This window comes from Harpia harpyja, chromosome 8, assembly GCF_026419915.1.
Source record: "Harpia harpyja isolate bHarHar1 chromosome 8, bHarHar1 primary haplotype, whole genome shotgun sequence".
Taxonomy (NCBI): domain Eukaryota; kingdom Metazoa; phylum Chordata; class Aves; order Accipitriformes; family Accipitridae; genus Harpia; species Harpia harpyja.
The window spans coordinates 1,813,365-1,827,667 of NC_068947.1; the positions used below are offsets into that span (position 1 = coordinate 1,813,365).

General features: G+C 39.9%; 1 protein-coding gene across 7 annotated transcripts in view; it reads left to right on the top strand.

The window, feature by feature from the left end:
- The window catches only part of CNKSR2 (connector enhancer of kinase suppressor of Ras 2), a 216,179-nt gene that overhangs the window by 142,572 nt on the left and 59,304 nt on the right, over positions 1–14,303 (top strand). The window lies entirely within an intron of this gene.

The window sequence follows — 14,303 nt, forward strand, 5'->3', positions numbered from 1 at the left end:
CCATAAGTATTTCCATAATTTTTGTTAAAATTTAAATTAGTATTGCTTCTTCTCTGTGGTCTTTCATCTCCATTTAAATATTTATATTAAAATAATACTGAAGCTTGCAGAATGTTTACAGACTTACAGGCATCAATCATCAGCAAAGGAAATTTTAAACTCCTTCTGGAAAATGTACTCATAAGAAATACTTGATTTAAAAAATTATACTTGTGTTGAAGTTAAAAAGCATTGGCATTTTTATATTCCCAGCTATGAAACTGCACTGGATTTCAAATAACTGTCCAGAAATTAAATGAACATCATGAAGAGTTTTTGAAATATTTCATAATTGTGAAAAATTTTGGTCTATCTATTACCACAGTAAGAAAGGATTAAAAAGCTCATTTCTCTGCTGCTTTGTTGCAAATCAGCCCTTTACAGTCTGAATATAATTGTGCATGCACTAGCTTCCACTGTAAAGGTAGGAGAACACAAACCCCAACTGAAAGCAGCACATACAGTGTTGAAATTTCACAAGTGAAGAAATTGTCATTTTTCACGATGTCTAGCCTTTCCAGAACTAGCGCTCTCAGACTGGACTCCAAGTAGGCTCCCGGGCGCCTCGGTAGAACAAGTCCAATCGTCTGAACTGCTGTGATGCCCTAGTTTCTTCTCAAGTACTTGCATGTTTATGAGGGTCCGGCACAGCTTGGCTCTGGTAAAAGCTAAATACTTGGATATCCCTCTCTGGAGGTGACTGGAGCATTTATGACATTTACATCCCTGTCTTCTGTAAGTTACACTGGTCATATCTCACCTTAGTTTTTGTAGCCTTATGGGGATGTAGGAGAGCACTTTGGCCTGTTTTGTGATTTCAGCTCCTTGTTCGTTTTCCCATCAATGAGCATGTAACAAGGAAATAAGGCTGTGACGATATCTAGGTCCACGTGTGGAAGTGGAAGGAGCTCACCGTTCTGCAATAGAAACAGAGCCGAACAGGCTTACAAAGTTATAGAAAAATCTGATTTGGGGTTCTTTAAAAGACTCAAAGTCTATTCAGAGGCAGAAGTGCTGGTAAAATGTTTCATATCATGCGATGCAGAGTAGAATACCCAATTTTGCTATGAAGGCATCATGAGCACCTAGCCTGTAAGCACTTCTCTTGTCAGCTTCCTCTAGTGTAGTTCAGGTATAGAAGGCCTTTTGCTCTGAGAGACAATTGGAAAGAACAACAATTAACAAATTCAGTAAGGGGAAGACGGGTGAGAGGAAGAAACATAATGGACACTTCTTATCTAGTGCTTTCCTGAGCCTGAAACACTGTCATGTCCCGCAGCCACAATCGTCCCGTCGGCCGTAGGCAGCTTTGAATGCCTACACATTGGCACATGTTGGGTTTCTTTCAGTTGGAGGCTCGTGGTTTTACGTATTTGATTCAGACAGAAGAGCAGCATCTCTCATGTTCTTGGGCTGGAGTAGTGGTTCCAGCTCTTGGCCAGCTTCTTCACTCCAAAAAGAAACCAGCTAAATGATACTGTATGTATTCCTTCCTTGGAATGCAGCACTTCTTTATAAATGTAACAAGCACAAAACAAGTAATAAAAATAGTAGTTATGTTGTTAAAATCAGTGTAGGAACTTCATCTGGGACATAAGTGAACTGTGTGGCACATAAAACAAAATGGTGAAACTGTTAACCAAGAAGCAAAATATGCGTTACTCCATAAGGTACTTGTGACAATTGGAAGTGATTGGGATAGCCATAAGGTTGTTGTGCTAAAAAGTAAATCTAGATATTCCATCTGCGTTTGGTAAAAATCTGGTCTGAGATAAATCTTCTACGTTTCTGAGAGAAAAATTCCTTGCTAATGGAAGATGGCATTGCATTATTTTTAGACTAGCACAATCAACCCAGAGGAGTAGAGAGGCCTCCTGGGTCTAGTCCTCTGCTATTGCAGTTAATCACCTTCAGTTAATCCTATTCAGGTATGTATTAAACTCCACATTCAAACGTGGTATGAACTGCTGTTGCTAATGATGAGACCAGTAAGAGGAGGTAAACTGGGTGAATGGACGGCCAGTTGTCATAATTCCAAGAAAAATGTTGGACAGAGGAGAGGAAGGGAGGAAAGAGAACAAAATTATACTTACCCTGCCAGCAAGAGAAAGGCATCGCTCCTAATGAATTTGCTACAGAAAAAAATCCAAATGCCTCAGAAACCAGCATAAAGTGCATAGGATAGTAGGAGAGTTCAGGCTGGGAGGGAGCTCCGGAGGTCTCTGCTCTGGTCTTCGGCTCAAAGCCGGAGGTCAGGCAGGGCTTCGGGGGCTTTGCCCAGTCGGGTGTTGAAAACCTCCTGAGATGGAGACTGCACGAACTCGTGGCCGACCTGCTCCACTGCTTGGCTGTCCTCGAGGCAAAAGTGTTAGAGGTGAGCGATAAAACAGAGATTTCAGCAGCAGCTGGGAGGATAGCAACTTGCTCGGATTTAAGGCATGGTTTTTGCTGTTTCATTGCTGTTTAGCTAAAGTCGTCTTGTGAAAGTGCCTCGGTAATCTCAGGTTCCTTTTGCCAGTTCTAGACTCTCAGTCCTTTGAACTCCAGACTGAAGAGGGTGGATGTGCACGTGCAGCTTTTATACTTGAGTTCTGGTTAAGCATACATTTTGTGAAATATTACTATTTCATCTCCTCAGGAGGGAGTGCTAGGTTCTTTTAATTATATGGAATAATATCTGCATTGTTCATGAGGAATATTATTCCTGTCACAGATGAGAGAATATTTTCACATCTGCATTGCTTCTCTTTGAAAGAAGCGGTTAATACCATGAGTTTTCTCTTATTGGGGAAGCGGTTGCCAAAATGAAATTTGAAGGTATCCAATGTGGGAGATTTTACATCTATTTCTATATACTCTGACATTTTTATTAAAATCCAGAGCTAACTCTTACAGCAAAGCAAAATGCTCTAGAGGTGAGGTAGGATTGCTTTATGGGCCATCATGAAGCACAATTGGTTTTTTTGTGGAAAATTTTTATTTTAATCTTTCTCTGTTACCTTCTTTTGCATCTGAAAATGGGGGAAAAAATGGCCTGTTATAATTTCTTTCCATGACAAAGCTGGGGAATTCTCTAAAAATGAGAGAGTTGCTGTAAAGGTCATCTAGTCCAGCTCTGCCAGTCTAGATTTATTCCTTACTGCATATGATATAATGCTCTGAAAGTGTAATTTTACATTGTCAAGAGATGTAGATCTATAGACTAATAAATCTCCCAGCTCAGAACATTTCCTAATTTCCTTTCACATCCACATTCTGTATTTTTTTCTGTTATCTATTTCAATTAATCATTCCTGGTTGTATCCTGCTTTTATTACCTGATAGAGGACTTTTGCCTTTGTGGGTATTAACGTTGTTTGTACACCAGTAAGCTACATTACCTGTAGCTGGTACAATCACAATACAGTTGAGATATGTTTTTTTTAATGTAGCCTAAGTGATTTAGTCCCTCGGTTATTCCCCTTTGATAAAGACGAGATTAAGCGCAGCATATTCATATTGTAGCAGAGAAGTGTACGTCGGGTACTGCCCAGAGGGGACCCAGCAGGAGTGATCACGGCAGTGTGGTGGGGACCGTCACATCTGTGGGAGCTTGGATGGAGGTCCTGACTTCACAGCTGGCTCCTCTCTGCACAAGGAAAAGGGAGGTAGCAGGACTATGAAAGCAGGGAACCAAGGACACTGGCTGGCATGCGTCATGAAATCTGGCGTTCTAAAAAACCTGCACTGAGCGGTCAAAATGTTGTCTGAATTAAGGGAGCGCAGATGCCCGTTTCAGAGTTCCGTTTTATCAAAACGCTTTTGACAAGCAACACAATTGCTTCTGGACAAGTGATTTTTTTTCAAAGCGGTGGTTTGGACTGGGAAGGAGTCTCAGCCCCATTCCTCCGCCCCGCTCACGCAGCAGTGGCCTCTCGAGCCTATTGCTGACACGTAGCGTGGGAGATCGTGCAGTTGCACCTGGGAGGAAAATGGCTCTTTGCAGCAGTGCGGCTCCTGAACAGAACCTGTTTTATTAGGTGTTTCTATTTTACTGGAAAGAAGTGCTTGTTGCTTAGCGCCTGATCTCTGAGTCAGCCAATCCATCTCTGCTACTGTGCTGTGGAGGAAAAAACCTCTTATTTTTCATACAGAGATAACTGGGTTTTGTTCATTTCTCAAGTATATCCTTTTGCTTCCAGATTAACCCAGGTAGATAATATTTCTAACACTACAGAATCCTGACTTTAGAATGAAGTGTAAAACTAATTTAGTAAGCTGGTTTGTACCCATAAGGTCACTATAGCCAGCACAGAATCAAAAAGACCTAATGTTATCTTTCCCCACCTTCTGAGAAGTGCTGTTTCATCTCATACTTAGAGGAAATTCTACTGAATTCCAGCAAGTAATGTGACTTTTATCCTGGAATGAACTGTTCTTTTTCTACCTTAATTCATAGGTGCAATGAAAAGTGTTTGGTATGAGTTTTAACAGAATGTATAATGGCTGAGGTACAAACGCTTTTTCCCTCATTTCCCCATGGAATCTCCAAGCCTCAGAAATTATAAGGACATATCCTTAAAAGTAATGTAACCAGTAGGTAAGGTTTTCTCCCGATCAATAGTATTACTTAAAAGGAGAAAATTTGGGATTGTATGTTTTAGCTTCTAGAGATGAGCAAGGAAAGCATTTTGGTGGCTGTAGTTTGTCTCGTGCATCTCCTTTGCTAAGACTGCTTCTTACACGAACAACTGTGCACTGATTTCCTGTTTCACCAAAGCCTTTGTAAAGTGCCTAGCTCTGGAAAAGTAGAATTTTCTGTTTTATTGGTTTTTCACCAAAAACTTAATATTTTTGAAGGTGAAAATGAAACGTTTCTTTCACTGAAAGAATATTATTATGCCTAAGTACTAACAGAGAATAGCTTGCAAGAGTATATCTTCTTTAAAGCAACCCCGTTTTCTCAGTTCTGCCCTCGTTCATTACAGAGCACCTACAGCCCCTGCACTTTTCTCTGTCACGCAGTCAGCCTGAGCACTGTGAGAGATCACGCCGAGGGACACGACCAGAAGTGTTGCTACCTGCTCCTACAGAAGGGGCTGTGTATGTACTGGTTTCATCATAAGCAAGCACCTAGGTGTTGTAGGGGTGCATGGGACCTTTATCTTAAGTAATGATTTTTCATCTAGAAAGACCATGGGCCTGATGAAAGGTTTTGTTAATGCGCTGGGGTGACTTCTGTGGTGTTTTATAGTAGTTTAAGTTTTCTCCCCGGAAGGTCCAGGATCGGTTCCACGCTGTGCCACAGAGCACCTCTCTAATCTAACATAGATCACTCGCAGAATAAGTTCCTTAAATCTGCTTGGATCATCCTATTGTTTTAATGTTTGGATAAACATATAAGGAAAACCTACTTTTCCCGTGAATAAGACAGAAGTTTTCTAAGCAAAGCCAGATTTTTCCTGGAGGAAATTGCATCGTTTGAAAGAGTTTTGTTTGCCTGACTGGTATCTGCTGGAGGGACAACACAGCAGGGCACAAGCAATCCACGAGACCTCTGGAGTGTGTGGGGTGACTCGTCTCAGTGATACTTTGTGAAAGGACAAGAGGCAATGGACATAATTGAAGTACAGGAAATTCCATGTAAACGTAAGGAAAACCTACCTTTTACTGTGAAGATGGTTTAACTGGAGCAGGTTGCCCATGGAGTCTGTGGAGTCTCCATCTCTGGAGATATTAAAAACCCAACTGGACACAGGCCTGAGCAACCTGCTCTAGTTGACCCTGCTTTGAGCATCAGGGCTGGATAGGACGATCTCCAGAGGTGCCCTCCTGCCTCAGCCCTTTTGTGGTTCTCTGACTGGTCCATTCTCTTAGTGAAGATGAAACTGGGAACTGCTCTTGGGTGGAAATCAAAATAAAGGGTTAAATACTATTCTGTAATGGGTGATAAGTAAGTTTATTTTTCCTTCTTAAATGGATGCGGTTGAAACATACACAGCGATGGAACAACTGGCGTATCTTGGACTTTTGCCCTTAAAGAATACATAGAGTTTTCAACCCCTCCCTTTCTCTCATAGATTACTTACTGTCAATAAAAGCAGTGTGGGAGGTACCAAAATTACATGTTTCACAGTAGATGTAGAGCAGAAGAATGATCTCAGAATAAATTATTCTAATGAACAGCATTGTCTAGTTTAACTTTTTATGCTCATTTTCTTCAGGCAGCTGTGACAGTGCTGCAGTCCTTGTTCTGTCAGTCAAAGACAGTGGGGGAATATGAGAACTCTCATCTAAATTTGATGTAGTCCAGAAGTTTTACTCCTTCAGTATTTCAATTAAAGAATCCTGTGGCTTAATGGCTAAGAAGGAAAATCTTTCCCTGGTGGTAGAAAGCAGTACCACTATATATTATTTTCTCAACATGGCCTGAAGATTTAAAAAAACATTTTAATTTTTCCAAGTTTTGCATGCATTATGCTAACAAATTTGCACAAACAATCTACACTGGCTTGTGCAACTGCAAATTTGCATCCAGCTAATGCAACATTTGCCACAGAGCCCCCCCAGATGACAAGAACAAGTTTAGGGATGGGATAATGAATAAGAATCCATGAACAGAAAAGCTGTGCTTGCTATCACATTTCAGACAACCACAGTTCTGTCCTTAGCTAGCATATTCTTCTTGGATAAGCAGCTATAGGAACAGTTGTATGAAAAGATTAGACATCTTTGATATTATCAGCCCTTGTAGACTACCTAATAAGGAGAGCATCCTGCACAGGTAATGTAGCCATTGCCTACAACAGAGGCAGCTAAAAAGTTGGCGACTTCAAGGTCTCTGGCAACGTTTTTTACAGTAAAAAGCTCTTAGCAGATTCCTCTTAAGACACATACTGCTTCTTTATCCTTGTGGTCACTAACAAAATGCATGCGTTGGGAATTCATGGTCAGAGCTCTAAAACCACAGGAACCCAGTTAGGGCTGTGATTGTGCATGATAGATGGCATAGCCACGTACTCTAGATCTAGTACTTCCTAGACGCCTTTCGTAAAGGTACTGTGCGGAGAGGAGAGAAGGAGTAGGAACAGGAACAGGGCTATTGGTTGTCAGGTAAATGTAGAGAATTATCTTGTCTGAAATGGACTTTTTGGCTGCTGCCAAGAAAACTATTGCTTTGCCAACTTTTGCAAATACACATTCATTTGGCCTTAGTGTTGAAGCACCTTTTTGCAGCTCTGAAAGAGCAAAACTAAGGGAGGAGGAGGAGGAATATAGCATGTAGGTTAACATACTAATCCATGAATTCTGGAATCCATTCTTCCAGTGACTGTTAATATGTCTGTGCTACAACCTATTTGACAGAACCAGTGATTTATGCTTCTCTCTGTCTGAGGTACCTGCCATTTAAAAGGGAAATATCCACAGGATATTCAGTATAATGATTCTGCCTTACTTGATGTTATTTTGTTTATCCTACTCACTTTTAGAATTCTGTTCATGTATCATGTTCATACTGATTTTTAGTATTAAATGTCTGAGCTAGAACCTTAGTGAATGCTGTCTTTTTACACCCAGGTATGGTACCTTTATTATAGAGTGTGCTCAAGAGCAGAGAGCGCTGTGCAGGGGGAGCAGAAGTATCTGTTACCAAAGCACCAAAAGATCAAGATTTGGTTCAATAAATTTTGCTTTTGGGAGGCAGGACTGAAGGCTTCAGGGCATTGTTAAGCAACTGTGGCATCCTTTGCCTGTAAATCCCTTTTCATTCCAACTCACCGTAGATTTATGAATTACTCACATATGAAGACTGTTTTGTCATCAGCCTGTGACTTTAGCATAGGAAATATTTCTGGATATGCTTTCCTAAATTCACTGCTATGCTTCTGTATTAGATTTTCTCTCACATGGACCATCCCATTAACTGTATTTGCATTTTACCTATCCAGAGTGAAGTTGTGCTTTTAGAAGGGTTGTGTAAACTACAGCTCTTGCAGCATATTAAAAATAGTTTATTCACAACTTAGTGCCGCTTGATACCATTTTGGAGCAACTAAATAGTTGTGGCCACAGATAAATCAGAGAATGCTGAATGTATGAGAAGTTCAAAATCCAGAAGTAAATAAAAATGAACAATTATTCAGCAAAATAGGACCTTATAGCAGCTTTCCAGTACCTAAAGGGGGCCTACAAGAAGGCTGGAGAGGGACTTTTTACAAGGGCATGTGGTGATAGGACCAGGGGTAATGGCTTTAAACTGAAGGAGGGTAGATTTAGATTAGATGTAAGGAAGAAGTTCTTCACTGTGAGGGTGGCGAGGCACTGGAGCAGGTTGTCCAGAGAAGCTGTGGATGCCCCAATCCTGGAAGTGTTCAAGGCCAGGTTGGACGGGGCTTGGAGCAACCTGGTCTAGGGGAAGGTGTCCCTGCCCATGGCAGCGGGGTTGGAACTACATGATCTTTACATCCCTTCCAGTCCAAACCATTCTATGATTCTGTGAAAATGTAAGAAGAAAAAAGAATAAAGTAGGATTTGGAATAATCTTGGAGTTTGTGATTACAGGAACAGGAGTATTTCCTAAAGCATCCTGCGTGACCTGACAAATCAGGTATGTCAAGCATGAGATTTTTTGCAGATACTCATTCTGTTAGTAGTTTCTGAATCCCAGTCAACACACAAAACTCTTCAGACAAGGCAGTGGTCTTTGCCTTCCTCAAAAGGAACATAACTTACAGCATAGTCTTTCCTTATCCCACTTTTTAGTAGGTTCCCTCTTGAGTGTAATTTTACCCATAGACGCTTCATTTGACCCTTAGCCCTGGTAACTGATTCCTTCAGAGCATCAGGTCATGCCTCGTCTCTTCTCTCCTGTGCCAGTAAAGTCCCGCGTGGCCCGGCTTCAGCTCTTGTTCCAAAAACTGCCTCACAAATGCCCTGTGTGGACTCGGCTGGCTTCAAGACCTAGCTGACTGTCAACAGTAATCTTTATGCTTATTGTGAGGGCTCAACATAATAACAGGTCAATACCTGCTCCTGCTGTAAACAAAACCGTTCTCTGTTGTGAGTGAAATTCTGCTGCTGATTGGCAGGAGGTTTCAAAATTCTGGAGCTGCCAGAGGTCTCTCATCATACCTTTGTAACATTGTCCTTGAAAACCATATTTTCCACAAATATCCATGAAAATAATTAATACTATCTATCATTAGCTCTTAATGGAGCCTAAACAAGATGGTAAGCAAAAAAGATTTTGGCAAAATCCTCTGTCGGGAGTACCCTTAAGCATAAGTTGTTAATAGTGACGGGTAGTGTGACAATGTAATATAAATAGCTTTGAATTTTTCCCCCTTTTGACTCTTCTTTTAGCTCCAAAATTTTGGATCTCAACACACCAAATGCAGAGAAACATGTATATGTGGTGTATCAAAACTGTGAAAACAGAACATTGCTGGTGTTCTCAAAGTATTGACTGTGAGAGATCAATCAAATAATTGGCAGCACCAGCTTTCATTTTTTTCCAGATATCGGCTTTTCCATCTGCTGCAGAAAGTTCCAGTAATCAGAAATGTTACAAGCTACTCTGCTGAAACTAGAGAAAGTTATCTTACAGCGACAGAGGGGAACTGTCTAACTGTAAATAGTTCCTTAGTGTCTAAACTTGCAGCTTGAGAAAAATTGGATTTGACTTGAGCTCTCAAAAAAACTATAAAGATACCTGCCATTTTCCTTCCCAATCAGACTGAGCTCAAATTCAGGTAAAAGAATTGGAGATTATTATTTCCATAACCTGGTTTTCTCTTCCAGCTTTCTGAAAATGAGCGAGTGGAAAATCTCTGAAGAAAAGTGGAGAAACAAATAAGCACTTGAAAGAGGATTTTAGGAGCTGTCAGATTTCATACTAATTGCTATGGCCAATCCAGATCTTCAGAGAAGCTTCAATTATGGTCTTTTTTTGGTAGACCTACAAATTCTGTAACCATGAAGGGATTCATGTAACTATTAGAATATATCTATTTTTTGGACATGGATGCCGTGTTCTGTTGGTCACACATGGAATTTATATTAGATCTTAGAGAAGCTCCTATATAGGAATAGTTTGACCCCAAATCTTTAGACTCCCTGCTCAGATTCCTGAAGTTTGGCAAAATAACTAGTCCTCCCAAATCAATAGTTTTGATAACCTACCCTGTCTTCTTGTCTTCTACTTTTATTTGAGGTATCAGCTGGAACAGAAATTTTCTAACTTTCATCATACCATGAGTTTTATCAAATATTCATCTCTCCTGATAGCAGTTTCACTCCAGTTTAATATTGGTATTAGGAGATCAGTTTATTAAGTTTCCTATCTGGCATGAAACAAATAAATTAATTGAAACTTAAATTATTTAACACTTTTATTTAAATACGTTTTTCCAAATAGAGAGCTATCAAATTACTACTAAGTAGTGCAAGATGAATATATTTTCAGGCTTCTGAATGTTAATGACTAACTTTCAAACTTGCTTCCCTTCTGAGCAAATATACAGAAGGTGTGGTACTAACCAAGAACAAATACTTTATCCCAAGAGCTGAAAGTAGGCAGAAACCTGGAGAACTCTGAGGATGAGAGAAAAACCCGATAGTCTCATTTCTTGAAAATTTTGTGTTGTACATACAAAGATGCTGATGCGTGACTATGTGCATGCAGATGTTGTTGCACATATACCATCTATATGTGATTATTTTCTTGCTAAAAGAACAAATACAGTTACAGGTTGTTGGTGACCTCTTTTGTTAGTGTGATCCTTCACCTGGAAGATTTTTACTACGTAGCTGTATTACTGTGCTAGAATTCTAAAAGCGTGGCAAGGCATACCCTAGGGCAGATTGCTATTTACAGCTGTGCAGTCTTCTGATGGGCTTTCAGAACTCTGTCAATCATTTTAAAGAGTGTTAAAGTAAATATAACCCACATCGGAAGTTTGGTGATGAACAGTTGCAGGAAGAGAGGAACTGTTCTGGCTCTTCCATGCACAATGAAATCTCCATTGGCTGATGGGATGTGCAGCTAAGCCCTCGGAAAGTTGGGGCTAGAGGTAGGCTAGCACCTTTGTTAAAAAAAAAAAAAAAAACAGAAACAGCAAAAGCCCCTTTGATAAATGATGTTTTGTTCCTCTTGAAATACATGTGCTTTGGAGGCTGCTGACAACAATGGCAGACAGATATATATACCTAAAGTGTTTCTTTGATATTCTATTTAGACATGCATTTGTCAGAGGGCTTAGTTTAGGTATATTACTAAATACGACAAGCTCAGACATCACATATTACAGGAGAGAATTATTGCATTCAAAAAACTGAGGCTCAGTGTATTCAAGGGGTTTTTGATATATGTTAAGCATCAAGTAACACCTTGCTTTTGCATAATGGAAAGTTTTGCTAATTGTATTTTGGGCGACTGGAAAGCATATTATTCAGGATATGATTAAACAGTTTCAAATTTTCTGCAGGAGTGACAGTTTCCATTTGGGTTAAGGTATTCATCTATTTCATCTTTTCAGTGGCAGTCTTGTTTCCATTTTATTTATTATTTTAAGTTACTAACAACTTTCTTTAACACAGAATGCTGTTTTCTATTTCATTTCATGCTTGCTCTCAGAATTAGTAGGAGAGATGAATTCTTGGAAACTGGGACAAGATGTATGTGAAAGCAGTTGCTCAAAGCTCAGGATGTATCAGAATCAAAACACAGTGAACATATGTTGAAATCCAGCCTTGTGGGCAGGTGATTAAACTGTATCTTGCAGCAAACTTGCTTTAGTACAACTAAATTTCTGGCTTTGGTGTGAAAACATATTTTTAGCGTTCATGGTGTTAAAAAGAAGTATTTATATTATTTCCATATTTGCCACATCACAGAATTAAGCTGTAAAAGGGGAAACGTGGTGGCCAACGTTAGGACAGGTCACTTACAGAGGCTGTGGAATCTCCCTCTTTGGAAGTAGTTGGATCTAGGCTGGAGATGACCCTGAAGAACATGATCTGGCGTTGGCTTCAAAGCAAGCCTTGCTCTGAGCAGGAGGGAAGACATGACCTCCTTCATCTCTCTGTGATTCTAAGCAGCACTGAGAAAATGGCATTAAGCATTATCTAATAACTGGGAAGAAGCTGCAGATTGCATTTGGTGATTTCCTAAAAAAGCAGCAGAAGAAGCATTTTTAGATTTTATTCTCACTTGGGTTTTTTTTGGATTATATATCGTGTGAGTTTGAAACTGAATGGCACTAACTAATGCATATTGCTTATACATCTCAAGGGTAAAAAAAAAAAAAAAAAGCTGGTGCTGTTTTTGCAAAGGATGAACCAACTTGAAGCCTGAAGTCTATGTAAAATAACATAAAGTGTTAGCTAAAAATCAGTTGAATAGCTCCCAGGAACTTCACTCAGTTGTAGATTTTGTCCTTAATTATAATTTAATTTAATGAGCTAATTTAGAATAATAACTGAATTTAATAAAACCTTTCTATTTTGAAATATGACATAATGTATGGTAAAAGGGCTAGACGTCTAAATTACATGCTGTCTTCCTATTAAAAACTGATACGCCTTCATTACCCTTTCTTCCCAAAAACCGACTCGGAAGTTGAGAGGTGCAAGCTCACATTTGCAGGTTCAGTTTACAGACGAAACATTTAAAGAGAAGGCTTTTCATATTGTTCTCGTCTGCTTTCAGAATCACTTCCAAGAAAACCAAGTGGAGGTTTTCCTTTTCCATTTTGGCACTGTGAAAATATTAGTGCAGAAAAGTCAAGCGGCCGAATGAAATTGTCCGGGTTGTGAACTGAGAAGTGCTGAAGTTTTGGGTTTGTGCGTGTGTGGTTTTTTTCAACCACTTTGAACTAGGTGAGGTTTTCAAAGCATCTAAGAGGGAGTTATTTACACACTTCTGCCCAGCCGCTCCGTTATTTCTGGGCCACGAAGATCTCTCTTAGTCCCGCGCAGGCTGAAGTATTTCACGTGACCTAAGTTGGGATGGTGTTGCTGTCTCGGCTTGCTGAGAGCTGGTACTGGCTGAATAGCAGCTGAGAGCTGATGATGATGATGTAGCAGAAGAAAAAGGACAAAAGCCAGGGAATGAAGACAAACGGGCCATTTTTTTTCTTCCCAGCGGAGGCCTGTTTTGACCATCTGGGGTGGCAGTACGGTTGAGTAGCCTTCTTCAGATATGGTCTGCAAGGGAGCAGCACATCTACCGAGTCAGTTAATTTTTTTATATTATGCTTGATTATGGTTGTATTGATGGTAAGTTATCCCTATGGACACGTCAGTATTTGCTGCTTGAGAATGTCTCAGCAGTGAGGCAAGACATCCCTTGGAAGCTGAGCCTCAGCCTCCTGCACGTCGGCTCGGGTGTTCGGGAAGCGGGGAGGAGAAAATGAAAAGAAAAGCAGCTCTGAATTGGAAAGGGAGCCTTGCAAGCTGGGGTGAGGGTTTGTCTTATCTGCTAGGAACAGGATTTGAGCTTACAGGGCTGTCAGTGCTTTTGCTTACGTTTATTTTTATCAAGTGGCACAAAAGCTTTGATTTTTTGTATTGATTCATGGTAAGCTGAAGTAAGAGGTTTTAATGCTCAGACCCTCAAATGTTGCCTTTTCTTAGTTTCAGCACTAATACATTTGTCTTTATAGAAAGCTAAAATTCAACAACGACGTTAAATTTTGGAGTGATTAATTACGGAATTATTCTTTTATTTCACTAGAGTGATGGTGATTATCTGAGTCAAAGTTTTTTAACAGAAGTGACCACAGAATGTGGTAATACGTATTGCCATTTTTAATAAGCTGGGATCTTACGTAAAGGAAGAATTTCCATCCTGTCTCATTGCCAAGGCAATGGGTTGGTTCATGGGAGTGGATCAACTGGAGGGAAATACTTCCAGTCAAAACCTGGTAAAAAAATAGTGTTTTCTGTTTCAGAGTATTTATTTGGGAGACTTTTTCCCAGTTGTGATTTCGCAGAATTTTATTAGTGTCTTCAAAAATACTGGGCCCATTTCTGAGCAAATTGTCTGATGTTCTAAAGACCATTGTATAAATGCCTTCAGACCTGCATTAGGCAATGTGTTAATCTGCATATTTACATATTTATGTCAAGAAGACCTTAATTAGATGATGTATTAGAAATGCAGGGGCTGCGTAGCTTCACTGTCTTACTAACCAAAGGGAGACATTCCTTCCTTAACAGAATAAGAGAAGAGCGACCATTTTGGAGAGAAACTGAAGTTGTTTTGGCAAATTAATTTGTGGTCT